The 22,036-nt window shown below is 43.1% G+C and overlaps 1 protein-coding gene across 1 annotated transcript in view; it reads right to left on the reverse strand.

The window, feature by feature from the left end:
• Positions 1-19,587, reverse strand: part of LARGE1 (LARGE xylosyl- and glucuronyltransferase 1) — a 580,120-nt gene extending 560,533 nt beyond the window's left edge. Inside the window, exons 1-2 of the mRNA XM_089680649.1 lie at positions 18,377-19,587; positions 17,942-18,093 (exon numbers count right to left, since the gene is read on the reverse strand). The gene's annotated coding sequence lies outside the window, so the exon portion shown is untranslated. The remainder of the gene's footprint in view (positions 1-17,941; positions 18,094-18,376) is intronic.
• Positions 19,588-22,036: the final 2,449 nt, after the last annotated feature.

Here is a 22,036-nt window from a genome sequence, read left to right on the forward strand (position 1 = left end):
CAAAGGACAGAGAGATTCCAGGAAATAAATGCTACATGAAACAGCTGCCCTTACTCAAGATGGCCTCAGCCAGAAATGGGGGGGGGGGGTCTTTTCAATGTGATTTCCCAGCAAATTTAGGCATGGAGACATGGATGGATAGGTACGTTTTTTTTTTTATATTAAAAATGAATCAAAGTGTGTTTTTGGTTTGTGGTATTCAAATGCAGTGAAGTTCCTCTTTAAAAAGAAATTAAATAATGTTTTCAATTTTTGGTGCTCAGATACAGTTTAGTTCTGCATAAATTACTGTGCTACAAGTGAGAGTCTGACAGACTTGTACAAACCTCAGCACAATCATTTCTATATAAAGAAACACTCCCATTACATATGCTTTTCTGCACACAACCTGCCTTCTGGAAGAACTTCATTCAACATAGTGACTAACGAATATACACTAGGTACAGTATAAAGAGTGCAGTGGTCAAGAGAATCTCATGCACAGCCCAGCATATAGAGTGCAGTGGTCAGGAGTATGTCATACGCAGTGCAATGTAGAGATTAGTTGTCAGGAGTATGTTATATACTTCCCAGTGTCCAGAGTGCCGTTGTCAGGAGTATATCATAAATAGCCCAGCATACAGAATGCATAGGTCAGGAGCATGACATATATGGTCCAGGGTATAGAGTGCAGTGGTCAAGAACATGTCATATACAGTCCAGGGTACAGAGTGCAGTGGTCAGGAACATGTCATATACAGTGCAGGGTACAGAGTGCACTGGTCAGGAACATGTCATATACAGTGCAGGGTACAGAGTGCACTGGTCAGGAACATGTCATATACAGTCCAGGGTACAGAGTGCAGTGGTCAGGAACATGTCATATATGTACAGTCCAAGGTACAGAGTGCAGTGGTCAGGAACATGTCATATACAGTCCAAGGTACAGAGTGCAGTGGTCAGGAACATGTCATATACAGTCCAGGGTACAGAGTGCAGTGGTCAGGAACATGTCATATACAGTCCAGGGTACAGAGTGCAGTGGTCAGGAACATGTCATATACAGTCCAAGGTACAGAGTGCAGTGGCCAGGAACATGTCATATACAGTCCAAGGACAGTAGACCAAACACGAATTCTTCTGCGCTCAAGGACCCAGGCGGGTGGCACATAGATGGAACCAGAACTGGACAAACACCGACCACCAGTGCTTCAAAGGTTGTGCAGCTCCAAACAAGGCTGGGGAAGCCCGACCAACACTACAGAGCGAAATAAAAACGAGAAGCGCACAAACCTTGCGCATTACCTCAGTAAACACAAATTTATTAATCAGAAAGGTACTCACAAACAGCGAATAAAATCAGGCATGTCAGTCCTCACAGGGACTTCAGAGATAGAGAGCCAGCGCGAGTCCCATCGTGGGGGTAAGCACTCAGTTCAGCTGACGCGTTTCGAAGGCCAAACCTTCTTCATCAGAGCTGACTGAACTGAGAGTGATCGCTCCCTTTTAAGTCCCTGAACTGAAATATTGACCCTCCCCTCTGGGTTGGGCAGTCTCAGGCTGGGAGGGGGGGGGGGCGGGGCCCCAGGTGTCAACACCAAGTAATGTTGCAACGTCAGACTAACGATATAACATGATAAGAGTGAATAAATGTATATATAAAGAACACATAAAAAAATCATATATACATATATATGCCCACATATCCATCTATGAAATAAATGAATAAATATAATAAATGAATAAATATAATTCTAAATATAATTTTAAAATTAATTTTAAAACCATGATGATTGTGATAAACATGCAAGAGAGAGAAAAATGTATATATATACACATAAAAGATATTAAAAATAATAATAATAATAAATTGAAAATAATGAATAGTGATAGAGTCATATCCTAGGACAAATTCATCAATCATTAGGTGTACACACATTCCCACATGTATATATGTTCATGCCAAAATAAATGATAATACAAAATATATATATATAAAAATTATTACTAGTTAATTAGTACTATCATTATTGTATATTGTATACAACCTGAGTGTTCACATGTGGCTTGTACAGATCGGGAGGTGGAGATCCCATGTATCAAATTAGTTGGTCATATTTCATCCTTAGCAGCAGAGGGAGATCTAATGTCTCCTCCTATGGCTGCAGATTGCCCATTGCGGACTGGACCTCCCTGGAACGCACGCCGAAGACAGCGTGGTGCTGTCTGCGCATGCGCCGTCCACGCTGTCTTCGGCGTGCGTTCCAGGGAGGTCCAGTCCGCAATGGGCAATCTGCAGCCATAGGAGGAGACATTAGATCTCCCTCTGCTGCTAAGGATGAAATATGACCAACTAATTTGATACATGTACAAGCCGATCTGTACAAGCCACATGTGAACACTCAGGTTGTATACAATATACAATAATGATAGTACTAATTAACTAGTAATAATTTTTATATATATATATTTTGTATTATCATTTATTTTGGCATGAACATATATACATGTGGGAATGTGTGTACACCTAATGATTGATGAATTTGTCCTAGGATATGACTCTATCACTATTCATTATTTTCAATTTATTATTATTATTATTTTTAATATCTTTTATGTGTATATATATACATTTTTCTCTCTCTTGCATGTTTATCACAATCATCATGGTTTTAAAATTAATTTTAAAATTATATTTAGAATTATATTTATTCATTTATTATATTTATTCATTTATTTCATAGATGGATATGTGGGCATATATATGTATATATGATTTTTTTATGTGTTCTTTATATATACATTTATTCACTCTTATCATGTTATATCGTTAGTCTGACGTTGCAACATTACTTGGTGTTGACACCTGGGGCCCCGCCCCCCCCCCCTCCCAGCCTGAGACTGCCCAACCCAGAGGGGAGGGTCAATATTTCAGTTCAGGGACTTAAAAGGGAGCGATCACTCTCAGTTCAGTCAGCTCTGATGAAGAAGGTTTGGCCTTCGAAACGCGTCAGCTGAACTGAGTGCTTACCCCCACGATGGGACTCGCGCTGGCTCTCTATCTCTGAAGTCCCTGTGAGGACTGACATGCCTGATTTTATTCGCTGTTTGTGAGTACCTTTCTGATTAATAAATTTGTGTTTACTGAGGTAATGCGCAAGGTTTGTGCGCTTCTCGTTTTTATTTCGCTCTGTAATATACAGTCCAAGGTACAGAGTGCAGTGGTCAGGAACATGTCATATACAGTCCAGGGTACAGAGTGCAGTGGTCAGGAACATGTCATATACAGTCCAAGGTACAGAGTGCAGTGGTCAGGAACATGTCATATACAGTCCAAGGTACAGAGTGCAGTGGTCAGGAACATGTCATATACAGTCCAAGGTACAGAGTGCAGTGGTCAGGAACATGTCATATACAGTCCAAGGTACAGAGTGCAGTGGTCAGGAACATGTCATATACAGTCCAAGGTACAGAGTGCAGTGGTCAGGAACATGTCATATACAGTCCAGGGTACAGAGTGCAGTGGTCAGGAACATGTCATATACAGTCCAAGGTACAGAGTGCAGTGGCCAGGAACATGTCATATACAGTCCAAGGTACAGAGTGCAGTGGCCAGGAGCATGTCATATACAGCCCATACTGCAGTGTGTCCCCTCTCCAGGCCCTCTGGGATTGTCCCCTCCCCTGCACAACACAACTAAACAAGCTGTGTGTACAGTGGGCTTTCCTATACGTCCAGCCATCAATGCAGCCTCCTCTTTGCTGGCCAAGCTGTCCATACATGGCTCAGGGAAGAGGAGTAAGCTGACGCAAAGATGCCCAGACTGTGTACTGTAAATGTGTGCTGTAAATGGGGGAACTGGAGGGGAAGTATTCAGGCAGTCTTACAAGGGCGGAAAGCACAGGCAGGACTTAGGCATACTAACTTATATGCATTTAAATTGGCAGTTGACACATAAAGCTACAGTAGTAACTTGTGGCATCATAGTCCTGGATAGAAGGTATGGCAGGCAGGACTGTGGAGTTAGAGGGACTTAGGGACAGAGTTAGGGGGACTCAGAATGTACAAATGTGGATATTTTGTTTTGTTTCCTTTTTTTACCCACCTCTGCACATGCATGGCCAGATTAAGAAAGGGCATTATGGAGAGGAGTCGCTTGTCTCTTTACAGTTAAAGAAACATGACATCATCTGTCCATTTATCTTGTTTAATAGTCCTGTAAATAAAGCAGACTGCAAACAGACCTGCATGGATCCACTTTTAGGGCTGGTTCACACTATAGAAATGCAGTCCAGATGCGTTTTTGCCTGTGTGTTTTTGATGCATTTTAGGCGTGTTCCGATGTTTTTCACGCGTTTTTGCCACATTCTGGTGCGTTTTTTATGCATTCCAGTTTATTTTTTCTTCAATTTAAATAGGGACATGTGCGTTCCGGTGCATTTTTGATGCAATTTATCGTGTTCCAGTACAGTTCTGTGCAAAAAAATGCAGCCTGTTCTACTTTTATTTCTGCAACTGGAAAGCACTGGAACTGAAAGCACTGATGTGAACTATGACATTGACAACCATATCACCTACTTTCTGTGCATTTTGGATGCAGAAAAAAGCAAATGAAATGCATGTAGTGTGAATTTGCCCCCAAGGCAGCGCAGGTGATAATATTGTGATAACATTGTCACAGTGACTTTCTTTAACATTGCCCCTTACTGAGAGCCATAACAACTACAGTAAAAACAATTCATGTATTATGATGTAATTAAATGCTTTTGTATGTATGCATCAAGTAAACACAATCATATCGCCTCAAGGAGAAAAAAAAACAAAACAAGTAAAGATTAATATTCCATATGCTGATCAATATCTGGATTAGTTTATCATCTTGGTAGTGGTGTAGCCACTTAGGTGGCAGGTGACTTTATTATTGATTTCATTATCTGCCTGTAATATGATGTATTCTCCCCTTAACATTTTTATACACTCAGGACAAATGGAAAGAGAGAAGATCTGCCTGGATCACTGTTCATTTGAACAGGAGGAGAGATGGCAAGATATAAGATAACAGAGGTTTTATCACGGCTCATTCAGATGTGTGGGTGACTGTAAAAGCAGACAGTTGCACCAACGTTTACAGCCCCCTCCCAGCTACCCACTTAAACAAGGCCATACAGCCATTCAGGGCTGTACACATACCACAGCAAACATTAAGGGTCAGTTCACACCATAGAAACGCTGTCCAGATGTATTCCAGATGCGTTTCCGCATGTGTGTTCTGGTACGTTTTTAATGCGTTTTTTATGTGTTCCGGTTCATTTTTCCCTTTCTTTTTCTTCAATTTAAATAGGCATTCCAGTGCATTTTTGGTGTGTTCTAGTGCATTTGTGCCGCATTCCACTACAGTTATGTGCAGGAAAAATGCAGCATGTTCTACTTTTTTTTCTGCAACCGGAACACACTGGAACTGCAAGCACTGATGTGAGATATGACACTGACAACCATATAACCTACTTTCTGTGCGTTTTGGATGCAGAAAAAAAGCACACTGAAACAAATGTAGTGTGAACTGGCCCTAAAACCCCTGTCACGCTTGGTGGGCAGTACCAGCTCCGAACATGACACATTCAAGGTAATGAGGCTGTGGTGCAACCATCCTGCAACCATGGGATGTCGCATATCTGACCCAAAGAGGTTATACTGAAATTGGTTAAAAAAAAAGTTTTTAAAAAATGCTCAGATTTTTCACCTAAATTACAGTACATACAGTATCTATTAGTGATGCACCAAAATATCGGCTGCCGAAAATTATTGTCCAAAAATAGGGTTATTGGCGTTTTGCTGATAGAAAAAAAAAATATGTATAATGGCCATGTTTTTTGTTATTTTGCAACTTATTTAAAGTGTTACTAAACCCAGGACCCTGCATTCACTGTATCTGGGCTCCCACAGTACACAGAACATGGAAATGGAATTGTTTTAGTAGATATAAACTGCTGAATACCTTTTCTCATCAGCAGTTAGAGCAGTCTTGTGGCTTCTATCAGTGTCCAGCAGAGCACTGGTTACAGCTTGTAGGAAGAGTTTTCTTTCTCCCCTGACTGTTCTATGAGGCTGCAGGACCCCAGACCCTCTGTCTGGACAGTACTGATTGGCCCTGTGCTGATCACAAGCACAAGCAACAAAAATTAAAAAATCTCTAACAATACACACCAAACTGAGCATGTGCAGCTGCCCCCAAGGCTCTGTTCTATCAGTAGATGAACTGGGGACAGCAGAAGAAGGGGAGGATCAGAGAAGAGAGGATCAAACATCCTTTTTACCCCTTAGGTTCCACATTGAGTATAGCAAGCATGCTTTACTGCATATACAGACTGATTTTAGTGTTGTGGGCTTAGTAACCCTTTACGTTTTTTAATATGTTTAATTTTATTTCCTGTCACATTTTTGTGTGTTATTTTCAAAAGTTATTTTACAATACTGGATTGTATTTTTTAAATTCATATTAATTAAAATTCATGATATTAGTTAAAAAGTCAAATATGATACATTTATATATAAAAATACATTTAAAAAACAAAAACTGTCCATTTCGGTTTTGGTTTTTGGCTCAGTGCATCCTTTAAAATTTGGTTTCGGTCCATCATTTCGGTGCACCACTAGTATCTATACAACAGTCTTTTCTCACGGGCCTAAGCCCCTCTTCTTGCAGTCTCAAATGTGGACAGCAATTGGATGCTTACCAATATGATGAATTTTGGGCATATTAAAAACAATGTGGGCGACAGTAGTACAATATACCACTTTACTCTAAAATGAGTACTTATTGGTTTAATAGACATCCCTGAGACCAAAATTCCCAAAGGCTATAAACAATTCCTTACTGGTTGATTCGAACCTGGTGAAGACAGTAGAAGTCATGACGGAGACTCAACCTCCATTTTCTATTGTTCATTTACCTACCTACAATATTAATACATTTGAAATTATTAAATAATAATCCCTTTTATCTTCATTTTTTTAATTAATTGTTCTGTACACTAAAAAAAAAATAATTTTGTGTAGACGGACTTAGAAATCAGGATCTGGATCTCTCTGCCTATAATTTCAAAAAACCCTAACAGCTCTCCATAGTCTAATATGCAGATCAAGCTAAGGCCTGGCCTGGTAATTAGCACTAGAAGAATCATTTGGCTGATTGTACTGACTGTGCCCTTCTTTTCTACTGCTATGTAAAACAATTTCCATTTTTGAAGGGGAACTTTAGTCTTTATAATGTTTTTTAGAGGCATTTTAGACCGGTGTAAAAAAAAATGTTTTCAATTAAGAATGCTTTCAAAAATAGAAGTGTTAATAGTTTATCAATTTACAAAATAGAAAGTAAACAAACAGAAGAGAAATCCAAATCAAATCAATATTTGGTGTGATCACCCTTTGCTTTCAAAACAGCATCATTTCTTCTAGGTACAGAGATTTTAAAGGAACTCGGCAAGTAGGTTGTTCCAAACATCTTGGAGAACTAATCACAGATCATATGCGGATGTAGGCTGCCTCAAATCCTTCTGTTCTTTATGTAGTCCCAGACAGACTCCATGATGTTGAAATCAGGGCTCTGTGGGGGCTAAACCATCAGTTCCAGGACTCCTTGTTCTTCTGTACACTGAAGATAGTTATTAATGACATTGGCTGTACGTTTAGGGTCATTGTCCTGCTGCAGAATTGGTTTGGGGCCAATCACACACCTCCCTGATGGTATGGAATGATGGATAAGTATCTACCTGTATTTCTCAGCATTGAGGACACCGTGGATCCTGTCCAAATCTCCAACTACATTTGCAGAAGTACAGCCCACCCTCCACCATGCTTCACTGCTGCCTGTGGACACTCACTATTGTACCGTTCTCCAGCCCTTCGGCTAAAAAACTGCCTCCTTCTACAGCCAATACTTTCAGATTTTGCCTCATCAGTCCAGACTACCTGCTTACATTTTTCTGCATTTCAGTTCCTATGTTTTTGTGCATTGTTGAGTTACTTAGCCTTGTTTCCACAACAGAGTTATGGGTTTTTTTTGCCACAATACTTCCATGAAGACTACTTTTGGTCAGGCTTCTCCACACAGTAGATGGGTGTATCTGGGTCCCACTGGTTTCCACGTGCGACTCAGATCACATTTTCTTTACCCACTCTGTGCAATGGTGAGGTGACTCCTGTGCACATGAACGGGAGAAAACATCATCGCTGACTGGTATTCAAGCAACTGGATAGCATGAACCTAGAAGGAAGGCTTGGGAGAAGATGGAATCGCCCTTTACCTGTTGCAGCGGTACAGTGTCAGCTCCGTTTGACAGGTAAGTCTGTCATAATGTGCTGACATGCAGTACATACTAGCACATTATAGCATAAACCTCCTGGGGGCCCATAAAAGAAAAAATTTGTTTAATACCGCTTTAGTTACTCTCAAATCTTCTTAGGGCTCATGTGCACTGCAGCTGATAAACTCACGTTTAGGAGCTGTTCAGCGTTTTTTTCAGCAGCCCTGAACTCACCCTAATGTTTTCCTATGTGTCCATGTACACATCTTCGTTTACAGTAGTTTACAGGCATTTCAGTTTAGTCGTTTTTTTTGAATGCACCAAACTTGCGTTCAGCACTCGATTTTATCAGGGTTTGACACGCAAAATGCTTGTAAATGCTCGTAAATGTGGCAAATCGCGTTTATAAGCATTTGCAATTTTTTTTAACTCTTCCAGTTCCCGATGCTGTCCACAGCCTTTTTTCATCATGAAAAATGCATGCAAAGCATTTTTCAGGTACTCAGATGGACAAAACACTGAACACAGGATGTTCCTACCAAGCTTGTCACACATTGTATTAACCAATTCACACCTCAGACCTCTCCCACCCTTGGAAACAAAAGATATGTTAATGACCATCACACCTCAAATTCCTCATGAAGACCCCCTGCCAGGTGACCTTAATGACTCACTCCACCAGACACCTTTCCCACCCTTGGAAACAAACAAAATGTTAGTGAGCAACTCACACTTAAGCTAATGTCAACACATCCTGCTATCTCTGCTTCTACTCTCTGTGTTTCTCTGAAACAGTCTTAAATAGTTAATAATTTACCACTTTTCAGTGCGTTCTGGGCATTTGGGAGGTTCTCTTGTGCTTATCTTTAAAAAACGCTTCTAAACGCAAATGCACATAAACGCACATAAACACGTTATGCAAATGCACTAAACAGATGTTTTTTAACCAACGTTTTGCAGCAGTCAGTTTCCATCATTCAGAAGTGTCCCGTGTACATGGGGCCTAATAGTGTTTTACATACACTCAAATCTTCCTAGAGTCAGTCTACTTCAACAGTTGATCAGGCAGGCTGAGTGAATAAAGTAAAATACAATTACAGTGATATTAAGCCCTGATGTCATGGGGCATGCTGGGTGAACTTGGTGCTAAAAGCTGAGACTTTAGAACTACTTTACCCATTAGAGGGAGAATCTATATGTTAAAAATTCTGTAGGGTTTTTAAGGAAGTGTTGTGCTTTCAGGTACACTAAAGAATTGCTCTGGTCCATCCCAGAATCCCCAAAAAAAGACGGAGAAGAGTAGGGATTTCAAAGCCCGGGTCGTCTACATGAGCTGTGTGGGCACTGACAAATTATCATCCATGAAGTTAAGTGGGGACTGTGGGGGTGGAGAGGGTGTATGGCACAGGTGTCAAACTGGCGGCCCTCAAGCTGTTGCCAAACTACAAGTCCCATGAGGCACTGCAAGATTGACAGTTACAAGCATGACTCCCAAAGGCAGAGGCATGATGGGACTTGTAGTTGTGCAACAGCTGGAGAGCCGCCTGTTTGACACCCCTGGTATATGGTGTTAGTTCACCTTTTTATTTTTTCTGAAAAGGTAAACTTATGCTTCAATTATCTGTGGAAATGTAGCACGGGTCGCAATTTCTTCTATGACTGACCCTACCACTAACACACATTCTAACAGGAGTCAAACCCAACTGCAGTCATGCTGTCATCTCATACCTTCCCGTCTCTCTACCTGTTCAAGCAAGCAGCAATCCAGGCAGATCATCTCTTTTCCATAATGAGGTCAGTTCAGAGTTTATAAACACTGAGGCAAGCAGCATGGTCAGTATGAAATGGACAAGAATACATAACAGAGGTAACCATCAGTGAAAACCTCTTGTCAAAACAATCAGTAGATCCAGATGTGTAGACAGCTGAAGTTACAATGAAATCACTACTTTTCCTGTAGAAATCTAGCTTGGTTCCACCCCTTCCAACCTCACAAGCCTTCCTGTTGGTCCTTTAATGTAACTGGTGGGTTGTTTGACCAATACAAAGTTTGGGAGGTAGGAGAAGCTGGGACCAAGATGAACTTTTACAGGGCAAGTTGAGATTTATTATTAATATTATACAGGATTTATATAGCGGCAACAGTTTGCTCAGCGCTTTACAATATAACGGGAGACAATACAGCAACAATACAGTTCAATACAAGAGGGATAGGAGGGCCCTGCTCCTCGGAGCTCACAATCTAGGAGGGAGGGGCTAGTGGTACAAAAGGTAGTAACTGTGGGGGATGGACTGGTAGGAAGAGTAGAAGATTCCATTATTAGCTGAGGGCAGGATAGGCTTCCCTGAAGAGATATGTTTTTAGAGATTGCCTAAAAGTGAGCAGAGTAGGCAATAGTCTGATAAATTAGGGTAGAGAATTCCAGTAGATGGGGGAAGCTCTGGAGAAGTCCTGGAGATGAGCATGGGAGGAGGAGACAAGGGAGCTAGAGAGCACGAGGTCGTGCGAGGAGCAGAGAATACGGTTTGGGTGATATTTGGAGACAATATTGGTGATGTAATTTGAGGCAGAGTTATAAATGGCTTTATATGTATTTGTTAATGTTTTGAATTTTATCTGTTGGGCAATGGGAAGCCGGTGGAGGGATTGGCAGAGAGGGGTGGCAGATACAGAATGGTTAGTAAGGTGGATGAGTCTGGCAGCAGCATTCATGATAGACTGAAGAGGGGATAGCCTGCGATGAGGTAGGCCAATGAGGAGGGAGTTACAGTAGTCAAGGCGAGAGATAACAAGGGAGCGAATAAGTTGCTTAGTGGTTTCCGAGGTTAGGAACGGGCGTATCTTGGAGATATTGCGGGGGTGAAGTCTACAAGATTTGGACAGTGATTGGATTTGGGGCTGAAAGGACAGACGGGAGTCTAGGATTACACCTAGCAAACTGGCATGAGGGGAGGAACTCATGGTTGTATTATTGATCTTGATGGAGAAGTCAGGGGAGGGGGGCACGGGTTGGAGGGAATACTAAGAGCTCAGTTTTGGAAAGATTGAGTTTGAGGAAGTGGAGTGACATCCATGCCATAGGTTAGCAATGTGAGAGGAGACTAAAGGGGTGAGGTGAGGAGTAGAAAGACAGATTTGTGTGTCATCAGCATAGAGATGGTACTTAAAGCCATTGGAGATTTAGTCATAACTGCAGCTCCTTCCATTTGGAAATGCTCACTCATATGCTGCATTTGATTGGTGCAGATTCCTACCTTCTGGTATTCTGAAGAAAGAGCTGTTTGTTTGTCTGTGTCCATGTGGAAAGTGAATCTAATGGGAGTAGTTTCATTATTATCAATACGCTGCTACACCTGCAAGGCTCTATTGAAGAAAACTGCAGGGTCTGCATCCCTTTAGACATGATTTCCTATTGGGAGTATTTCACCAAAAATGACAATTTTGTTGCAGGGGATGCCTGAAATCTGACTTGTATCTTAGTGCAGACTTCTGGGAAAATTAGTGAGCCAATCACATAAGCAGGAAATGATGTTGCTGTTGAGCATTCTGTATATGTTATTTGTGCAGAACATCTCCAGGTAGCCATATTACATTCCTTTTTACAGAAAATCGCAGAGCTGCAGTTTGAAATGGAAAGTTATTTTTTTTTACTTTGGTCGCAATTGTATATGATATATTATTTTTCTTTTATTTGCTATTTGTTTTCCCCACAAAAGTGGAGTTACACTATAAATCTGCATCTATTGATTTTCAGTTCTAAGAGAGATCTGTTTTCAGCATTCTGGGCAAAGATATGGAAGAGCGCAGAGTTTACCAAGTTAGTGAAAATACCGTCATTGTACTGTGCGTTTACTTCAGGGACACCATCAGGAGTCGGAGTGGGAAGCCTGTATTGAAGCCTTGTCAACAGATACATTGTTTGGGTTTAGACATCTATGCGCACGCGTTTACCAAATCATTCCAAGGGTAGGACTTCTAAATGGACAAAGGAGAGGCAGTTCCTGCAGAAAGAACACTGAGCTGGTCTCCAGCAAACATTTTGATATCCTCTCTGAGATGAGGGAGGGGATGCGTTTCCCAGATGCCATTCCAGCAGACAATTATGGTATTTTAAGAAGCACCTTGTAAGCAGCAATTATTCTGCATGTCTCTATATCATCATTGACGCCCTCCACCATCCACAAACCCTCTAATCATCTCCCTCACACCTTTGAAAGCTCTAATAAGTCAAATTTGTTTCACTATAGCCTATGCCAAACCATTATTTTCAAAGCCTCGCGTAGAGGAGATAAAAGCTTACTCAAAAGGCTTGCTTCATTTTGCATCAGTCACAGACAATGCATGAGATATTAAAGTGGACCTGTCATTAGATTTGCCAAGTTAAGTGCATGTATGCTAATGAAAATAGAATTTATAGGGCTGGGGGAAGTACCATACATGTATGCTAAGTAATTAACAAGTGTCACACACCCATGTATATATTATCTCTCAAAAAGATCACAGTTCTCCCCTTACAATCCCTTCATTTGCTTTTTCTAAAAAAGATGGTACCATCTTTGTGTAGGCATCATCCAGGATCACCATCTACTTCCTGAACTACTTCTTGGAAGAGTGCAGCTATCTGCTTCAATACAGAACCCTGACTGAATGTTGTCATCCTAGAAAGAAAGTAAGCAAGTTTGGTGAAAAAAAGAAAAAAGCCTGAAAAGAGAGACTAATGCAGTCACCATATCTAAGGACTGGTAAACAGCAATATATTAATTTTTTTTGTGTGTGTTAGATACACCTTAAAAAAGAAGTTTGGTCATACTTCTCCTGTAAGTCACAGGAATGCACACACTTTTGCTCTCCTGTGACCCAGAGCCAGCTTATAGCAGGCCATAGCCCATGATCAGCTGACATTGCAGAGCGGCTCCAGGCTCTGGAAGGATCCTGACTGGCAGCCAGCTATGCTTGCCCTCTATCCAGCCCGGTGATCCGGTGAGCGATGGGAGAAGCAGAGCAGAGAGCAGTGACTGACAGAGACTGAGAACTGAAAGATCAATGGTCATGTGATCATTCAGTTCTCTGTCTTAGAGTCAATGTGGGACAGCTGCACCATAACATCAAAGGTGAGAATGAAAGATTACTTTTTATAAACCACAAACGTCTCCTTTAAGCAATGTACAGGCCATAGGATGTCAACACCAAAACTGATCAAGTGGCCATAATGATGGCAGCCCCTCCAACCTAGCAGTCATAAACATTCTGGCAAAGCAAATATCAATACCTTTGAGTTGGCCAAGAACAGTCCATGCAATGTGCATAGTGGAATGTAAAGGGACTGTTGTTTTTTGGAATTTTACTTATTTATTCAACATGCTCATAACAGTCTATCAAGACCAGGCTTGTTCTTGTACAAAGCCACTTTCTTTTGAATTTTATAACTGAAGAAGACTGGAACCACAGATATCTATTGATCTGGGTTAACCCTTTCCAACAGTGCCTCCATCTTGAAACAAAGGTATATGGCTGCTCCAAAGTACATGGCGAAATTGTTCCACAGAGCCAGCTGTGTGTAAATGGACACAAAAATAAGAACTTCCATCTGTTGTATACAATTCAAGCAAAGTTGCTTTCTTATGCTTGCATTTAATACGCATAATTATAGCTTGCCATGCAAATACCAGCAAAAATAAACATTAAGTCTGACCTTTACTTTGAATTTTTAAAAGCATTACTACTGAGCTCTGGAAACAGTAGCTTGGAGAAAGGTACCAATAGACCGGTTATGTATTTAACCCACAAAAACCCAGCAATTCATTGCAGTCATTTCTACTTTAGCAGCATTTAAGCTGTGATACGACTTGATGCGTTTCACGCTAATATGGAACAGTCTTGACGCAATTTGAAGTAATACATGTAACTATGGAGCTCACAGCATCTATAACGACCTTACCCTTCTAATAGTCAGCGCACTTTGAGTCCATCCTCGTTACTGACGTAAATCCATATAAATTGCCAGCAAGTCTATTCCTGGCAAACGGTTCATTGCATGTACATTGTTTATCTGCTAGAGATTCTACTGGCTCCTAATTCTTTATCCATCTTTTCACCATGTAGATTACCAGCCAGTGTTCAATGGCAAACCCCCTCCTAATTTCGTCTTTACAGGTAGACTAGGTTATGATAAGATATGGGTGTATTATTCCGGTCACTGGGCGTGCAGGCGCTTTCTTTGATTAGATGGCTTCTCCACCTGGTAACCCGGATTACTCTTACAGTTTTCTCGTTGCCCCCTAAAAATGTTCCAGAGATTGAGTGCAAGAACGTCTCGGAAGATGAAACTGTAAGCTATGCTTAAAGCTGAACTCCGGGCAAACAGCTATACACACATATAAAATATATTTTTCTGAAGATATGAAATCTACTGACTAATCTCTTTGACACATAATGTGGGGCACCTCCACAACACTCAGCTGACTGTGATCTTTGAGATGCAATACTTCCATGAAAAAGGATAAAATACCTACATGGGAGCCTTTTACCTGCCAAAGGATTTGTATTACTTTCCATCCAGTTCTGTGATTTATACAGCTCTGCCACACAGCACCACCTTGTTTGGCCCTTATGTTTCTCTTCCGCAGTTAAGTAACACATAGGCCTCTTTCCCGTGGGGCGGAATCCTCTTGAATCCTCTTGCTTAGCGGGGAGTCTGTTCACTGATCCACTGCTGAGAGCAGCAGAGTGGGTCAGATGACAGGTCCGTGGACACAGCCCGATCTGCTCTAAGGGCGGTTGGATACAAACAAACCAGCTATCTGTTTACATCTGACTGCCATCCAATCCGCCCAGACGGATACCCTTCCATTTGTTTTTAGAAGATCAAATTTTATGTAGGCGGGTTACAAGGACATAAGTCTGTTTACATCCACAACTCCATAGAGGAGAACAGAGGGCCTGATCGTGTCTGCCTGAAAAACAGACAGGGGGACCCGATTGCATCGCTAGTGTGAAAGGGTCCTTTTAGGTCTTGTCCATTCCTCAGCCTGTGACTGAACAGTGAAAGAGAAACGGATACCCTTCCATTTGTTTTTAGAAGATCAAATTCTATGTAGGCGGGTTACAAGGACATAAGTCTGTTTACATCCACCGCTCCATAGAGGACAACAGAGGGCCTGATCGGGTCTGCCTGAAATACAGACAGGGGGACCCGATCGCGTCGCTAGTGTGAAAGGGTCCTTTTAGGTCTTGTCCATTCCTCAGCCTGTGACTGAACAGTGAAAGAGAATCAGCAGATTGATCAGCTCATCTCTCTATCACTCTGCTCTCACCTACTGATAGCATGCCTCTTTCTAAAACAGCATCACATGTGGTTAGCTTTGCTGTGTGGGGACTGCAGGAGGCTGATACCAAATCAGATTCAGGTATTTATACTGCTTGCCTTACAAAATAATAATAATGATGTACAGGAATAGTGAATACAGTATTACAGCAACTTATGTCTTTTATAGCTGCCTGGAGCATTAAACAGGGACTGCTGTGACTTTCTGGAGATCTACAGCAAAAAAAAGTGAAATACATAATAACAATCAGTTGTATGATAGTAAGCAATGCATACAAAGCAGTTTAGCTTTGTCAGGTGAAGGCATGGAAAAAAAAATCTACAAAATATGTTATTATGTTATTAGGGAACTACATAGTCTAATGCACCTTTAAATGTAACTTATGTTAAAAATAAGAGCGCTCCCATTATCTACTGGTTTTTGCAGGTGTAGACTCCAGAGCTGTAATCCTTACCATTGCCTGACTACTTACTGAGTCACTGACTTGAAACAAGCATGTAGCTAGTGAACTGTCAAGATGCCCAAAGTGCATATACTTGCTTCAAGCCAGTGACAGACTAGGAGGAGAAAAACATCCCTGGAACCATTGCCTTCAAAAATCAGTTAGCAATAGCAGCTCCCCTGATATCAATCACAGCAGATTCTTTTCAAGGTGCTAAAATAACTACGCTTCCACTGGCACAGAGAGAAAAGATATACATTTCAAGTGCATTAAACAACTGACTTATACATGAGAATATTACAGGTAGTCTATTGTTGGGTAAAGGGAATGGCTATATACACACACACCAAAAAAAAAAAAATATATATATATATATATGATCAGGACTGTGCAAATCCCAGGAAGCAGGTAGCTAATGCAGCAAACAAAAAAAATACTCAAGAAGTCTTAATTATTATTATTTGTTCAATACAAACGTATATTATCCAGGGACCCATGAAATAAGCCCTTTGTATGTAAACGCAGACATGATTTATGTGTTTATATATATATATATATGTGTGTGTGTGTGTCTCCATGCAGACTCTAGAGTCATTTTGACACACGTAATGCAGATGGTGTTCTAGGTGGGAGCCCAACCCAGAACCCCAGCATTGCAGGTTAACGTTACTAACCCTGCAGCAGATAGTAGAATTCCCAAGCTGCTCAGTCCAGTCTAGATGCCAGTGGGCACTTTTTTGAAGCCACGGCTCATCGACTTCCACTGGCAGCAATAGGAAATCACTACTGCAATCCATCTAAAACAAGCACCCTGACTATTAATATCTTGGAGTTATAATTATCATAGAATCCAAACTCCATACGCCTTAGCCTGAAAGACGCCAAGTCATTAGACCGCTGCCGATGTGATAAATTTGAGTGTAGTTCAAACTTAGCAACAGCTGTTAAGTGTTGATACAGTGTCACCATGATTGGCACAAAATGGATACTATTGCTAAGGAACCAAAATTGAAGAATTATCTGCACACCTGTGCTCACACCAATGTGTAAACTATTAAATATTTACAAGTATTTATACTACAAATATCAAAGCACTTGGGAGTACAATGACCGAACAATACGATACAGAAACTGCCACTACCCACACCAACTCTTACTTTCTGCTATATTATTTTCCTACAGAAAACATTCACATATAAGGCATGATAGTAATAAAAAAAAGACATAGATTGTGCCTAGTACTACCAGGAGAACCAAAGAATGATTGATTTAACTTGTTAAATGTCATGCAAAAGACATAAGAGCTGTAAAGGGGAAGGTTGTGTAGAGCAATCAGTTGTACATGATGTTTGAACCTTTGACATTTAGGAACTCAAAGAACTGTCAGATATAACATAAATAACAATTCTTAATAAATATGTTTCAGGAGTCTAAAAAGGACCTCAGACTCTGCATCTGAGGCAACACAACTGGTTCTTTTTTTTATTTCTGAGCATCATAGGATTTGGGATGACTGGGAAATAACTCAGATACATTTTAATCCTGTTTTACAAGAGGCTGCTCTTGGCCAAAGAAGGCTGCCATGGGTCAAGATGAAGAAAGTTAGGTCTTGGCATACATCTCTGGACAAACATGCTCTGGATGAACAAAAACAGCCGTGGTGACATTTGATCAGTGCATATTCTGCAAAATAGAATGTGCAAATCTTTTAAACTGGATGAAATCCAGAGACAGATGGCAGCTGGGGTTGTCCAAGTATCTATTATCCTGAGACAGACTGAGGCAACCTGTAGTTCTCTATTAGGCACCTACAGGTCCCAGAATGCCGGCGCCTATTGTTCTACATGACTAGATCCCACACATTCCTTAGAAGCAAAGACTTTCTCTTACCTTGTTTTAATCTGCTGAGAGAAGGTCCTCTGGTGACTGTATGCTGTCCAGGTGCTAGGTGCCTGTATCTGGAGGGACGGACATTGCCATGTTGATAGATCTCAGGGGGATTGACTAAACCACACTTGTCCTTGGAGAAAGTTCTTCAGGATCTAGATGAGAAAATCAAAAGCAGTGACAATGCCTCTGGTCCTGATGCAAGAGTGTTAGGCAATAGGTTGGCAGCTGTACAGGATGATTCTCAAGAATGGGAAGTCTCAGGGGAAGTCAAAGGTAAAGTCTCTCTGCACATGAAGAACATTGGGATGGCTTAGCAAGGAGGAATTATGAGACGTAAGGGTGCATGCTAAATTTTCTTTTAGGCATCGTAGCAAAGGCTGGAAACAACAAAGGTCTCACTGATATATTTTTTAGTGATGTACGGGTTTGAATTACCTGTGTGACCCTGAATTTCCTTCCTAGGACCCTTTTGGTTGTCCCTTTTCCTTTGATGGAGAAAAGCTTGTGTCACCAACGTGGCAAGTTACTTAGCTGAAAGAGGCTCTCCATAAAACAATGTCCTCTCATGGCATGTAACAAACAGTCCATTTCCTATAAGGTAAACATAGACAGGACGATAAGAGGGGCTCTGGCTAGGCTGAACCCTCCCTGGAGGCTTTACCACCAGTCCACAATTCCATGAAAGTGTGAGGAGCTCTTAAGTGCCTTTAACCCAGCAGTCTCACAAAGACAGATCAGCTTCTTGTAGATCTCTCTGAAACAAAAGGGTGGGTGAGTGGGGGGTTCCAGAGAGTATCAATATTCCTGAAGGAGCGCTGTGATGGTCTCACCAATACCAAAATCTTAGTTCTACAAGGAGGAATACCCCTGCGGCCTTGGGATCTCACAAACAGGGTCCACTTTTTGAGGTCTCATCCAATTCAGCAGGTGAGCTTCTCCAGGATAGGGGGCCTGAGTCTTCTTTGGAAGGACTCACCAACAAGCCATTTCAGCAAACTTTGAGGGACTCTGGAAAGTGGGGTGCCCCTGCAGTTTTGGGGTCTTGGTCATTTCCTGAGGTGTCTTTCACAAATAATCTGCTCAGGGTGTTTCTCACAAAGACAAGAGAGTCATCTCTAGATCAGAGCTGTCCCTATGGTCCTTCCTCAGGGTGCAGAGTGATCCCACCAGACAGGCTGTCGCCAAAGTTTTAACCGGTCTCTGGGAAGAGATGGTCCCTGCAGCACCGGTGCAATTACTGTGGGTGTCAGTGTGCCCACTGAGGGGGTGCAGATTGCTGTGGTGCCTGTGTGGGGTGCAGGGTGCTGCCAGGCATGCCAGCCTTTGGAGTGACGTCCTTCCAGAACCGAGCTCTGCAGTACAGCTCCGGGGTTCTCCTGCTGCCGGCGGTTCAGACGGTCACCGAGCAGGCCTGCTCCGCACACACAGCCTGCCACTTCTCCTGCAGAGCCGGCTTGTAGCAGGGCCCGCCCGGGGACCGGCCCAGATTTCAGCACCACGGAGAGCCGGCGGGAGGAGGAGAGAAGAGCCGGCCTGGAGGAGAGAGGCGCCGGGCTGGAGAGGAGCGAGGCTTCCCCGACCAGAGCTCACACAGCTCTGCCTGCTCCGCTCACTGCATCCCCCGGACTTCTAGCAGCAGCAGCCGCTTCTCCCCCTCCCTGCCTGCCTCAACCACCTCCCTCCCACCACCGGGGACCGCCTTCATCTCCATCCCTCCCTCCCTCCATCCTTCCTTCCATCCCTGTACAGAGCTCCATCCTTCCATCTCTATCCCTTCCATCTCCATCCCTCCCTCCATCCTTCCTTCCATCCCTGTACAGAGCTCCATCCTTCCATCTCCATCCTTCCTTCCATCCCTGTACAGAGCTCCATCCTTCCATCCCTTCCTCCATCTCCATTCATCCCTTCATCTCCATCCCGCCCTCCATCCTTCCTTCCATCCCTGTACAGAGCTCCATCCTTCCATCTCCATCCCTTCCTCCATCCTTCCATCTCCATCCCTCCCTCCATCTCCATTCCTCCCTCCATCCTTCCTTCCCTGTACAGAGCTCCATCCTTCCATCTCCATCCCTTCCTCCATCTCCATCCATCCCTTCATCTCCATCCCGCCCTCCATCCTTCCTTCCATCCCTGTACAGAGCTCCATCCTTCCATCTCCATCCCTTCCTCCATCCTTCCATCTCCATCCCTCCCTCCATCTCCATTCCTCCCTCCATCCTTCCTTCCCTGTACAGAGCTCCATCCTTCCATCTCCATCCCTTCCTCCATCTCCATCCATCCCTTCATCTCCATCCCGCCCTCCATCCTTCCTTCCATCCCTGTACAGAGCTCCATCCTTCCATCTCCATCCCACCCTCCATCCTTCCTTCCATCCCTGTACAGAGCTCCATCCTTCCATCTCCATCCCTTCCTCCATCCTTCCATCTCCATCCCGCCCTCCATCCTTCCTTCCATCCCTGTACAGAGCTTCATCCTTCCATCTCCATCCCTTCCTCCACCCTTCCATCTCCATCCATCCCTCCATCTCCATCCCTTCCTCCACCCTTCTATGTTCATCCTTCCTTCCATCCCTGTACAGAGCTCCATCCTTCTATCTCCATCCCTTCCTCCACCCTTCCATCTCCATCCATCCCTCCATCTCTTCCTCCACCCTTCCATCTCCATCCTTCTGTCCATCCCTGTAGAGAGCTCCATCCTTCCATCTCCATTCCTTCCTCCACCCTTCCATCTCCATCCCTTCCTCCTCCCTTCCATCTCCATCCATCCTTCCATCTCCATCCATCCCTCCCTCCATCCTTCCTTCCATCCCTGTACAGAGCTCCATCCTTCCATCTCCATCCCTTCCTCCACCCTTCCATCTACATCCATCCTTCCATCTCCATCCCTTTCTCCATCTTCCATCTCCATCCCTTCCTCCACCCTGCCATATCCATCCATCCTTCCATCTCCATCTCTTCCTCCACCCTTCCATCTCCATCCCTCCCTCCTTCCTTCTCCAGCCCTCCCTCCATCCATCCTTCCATCTCCATCCCTTCCTCCATCTTCCATCTCAATTCCTGCCTCCATCCTTCCTTCCATCACTGTACAGAGCTCAATCCTTCCATCTCCATCCCTTCCTCCATCATTCCATCTCCATCCTTCCCTCTTTCCTTCTCTATCCCTCCCTTCAACCTTCCTTCATCCCTGTACAGTGCTGCATCCTTCCATCTCCATTCCTTCCATCTCCATCCATCATTCCTTTTCCATTCCTCCCTCCATCATTCCATCTCCATCCCTCTCTGCCTCCTTCCATCTATATCCCTCCCTCCATCCTTCCTTCTATCCCTGTACAGAGCTCCATCCCTTCCTCCATCCTTCCATCTCCATCTCTTCCTCCTCCCTTCCATCTTCATCCATCCTTCCATCTCCAGCCCATCCTCTATCCCTCCCTTTCCATCATTCCATCTCCATCCTTCCCTCCCTCATTCCATGTTCATCCCTCCCTCAATCAATCTCCATCCCTCCCTTCATCTCCATCACTGCATCCATCCTTCCATCTCCATCCCTCCCTCCTTCTATCTCCACTCCTCCCTCCCTCCTTCCATATTCACTACTCCCTCCCTCTTTCCATCTCCATCCCTCACACCATCCTTCCATCTCCAACTGTCCCTCCAACCTTCCATTCCAGTACAGATCTCCATCCTTCCATCTCCATTAAACTATCCATTTTTCCATTTCCATTCCTCCTACCATTCTTATCCCTCCATTCTTCCATCTCCATTTCTCCTTCCGTCCCTCCATCTCCATCCCTCACTCTATCCTTTTATCTCCAACCCTCCCTCCATTCTTTCATCCCTGTACAAAATCCCATCCTTCCATCTGCAACCCTCCCTCCATCCTTCCATCCCTGTACACAGCTCCATCCTGCCATCTTCATCCCTCCCACCATCCTTCCATCTCCATCCCTCCCTCCATAATTCCATCCCTGTACAGAGCTCTATCTTTCCATATCCATCCTTCCACCTCCATCTCCATCCTTTCCTCCCTTTATCCTTCCATCCCTGTACATAGTTCCATAGTTTCATCTCCATTCCTTCCTCTATCCTTTCTTCCTTG

The sequence above is a fragment of the Staurois parvus genome, unplaced genomic scaffold (genome assembly GCF_062004578.1).
Source record: "Staurois parvus isolate SC_StPar_1 unplaced genomic scaffold, SC_StPar_1.0 ptg000249l, whole genome shotgun sequence".
NCBI lineage: Eukaryota > Metazoa > Chordata > Amphibia > Anura > Ranidae > Staurois > Staurois parvus.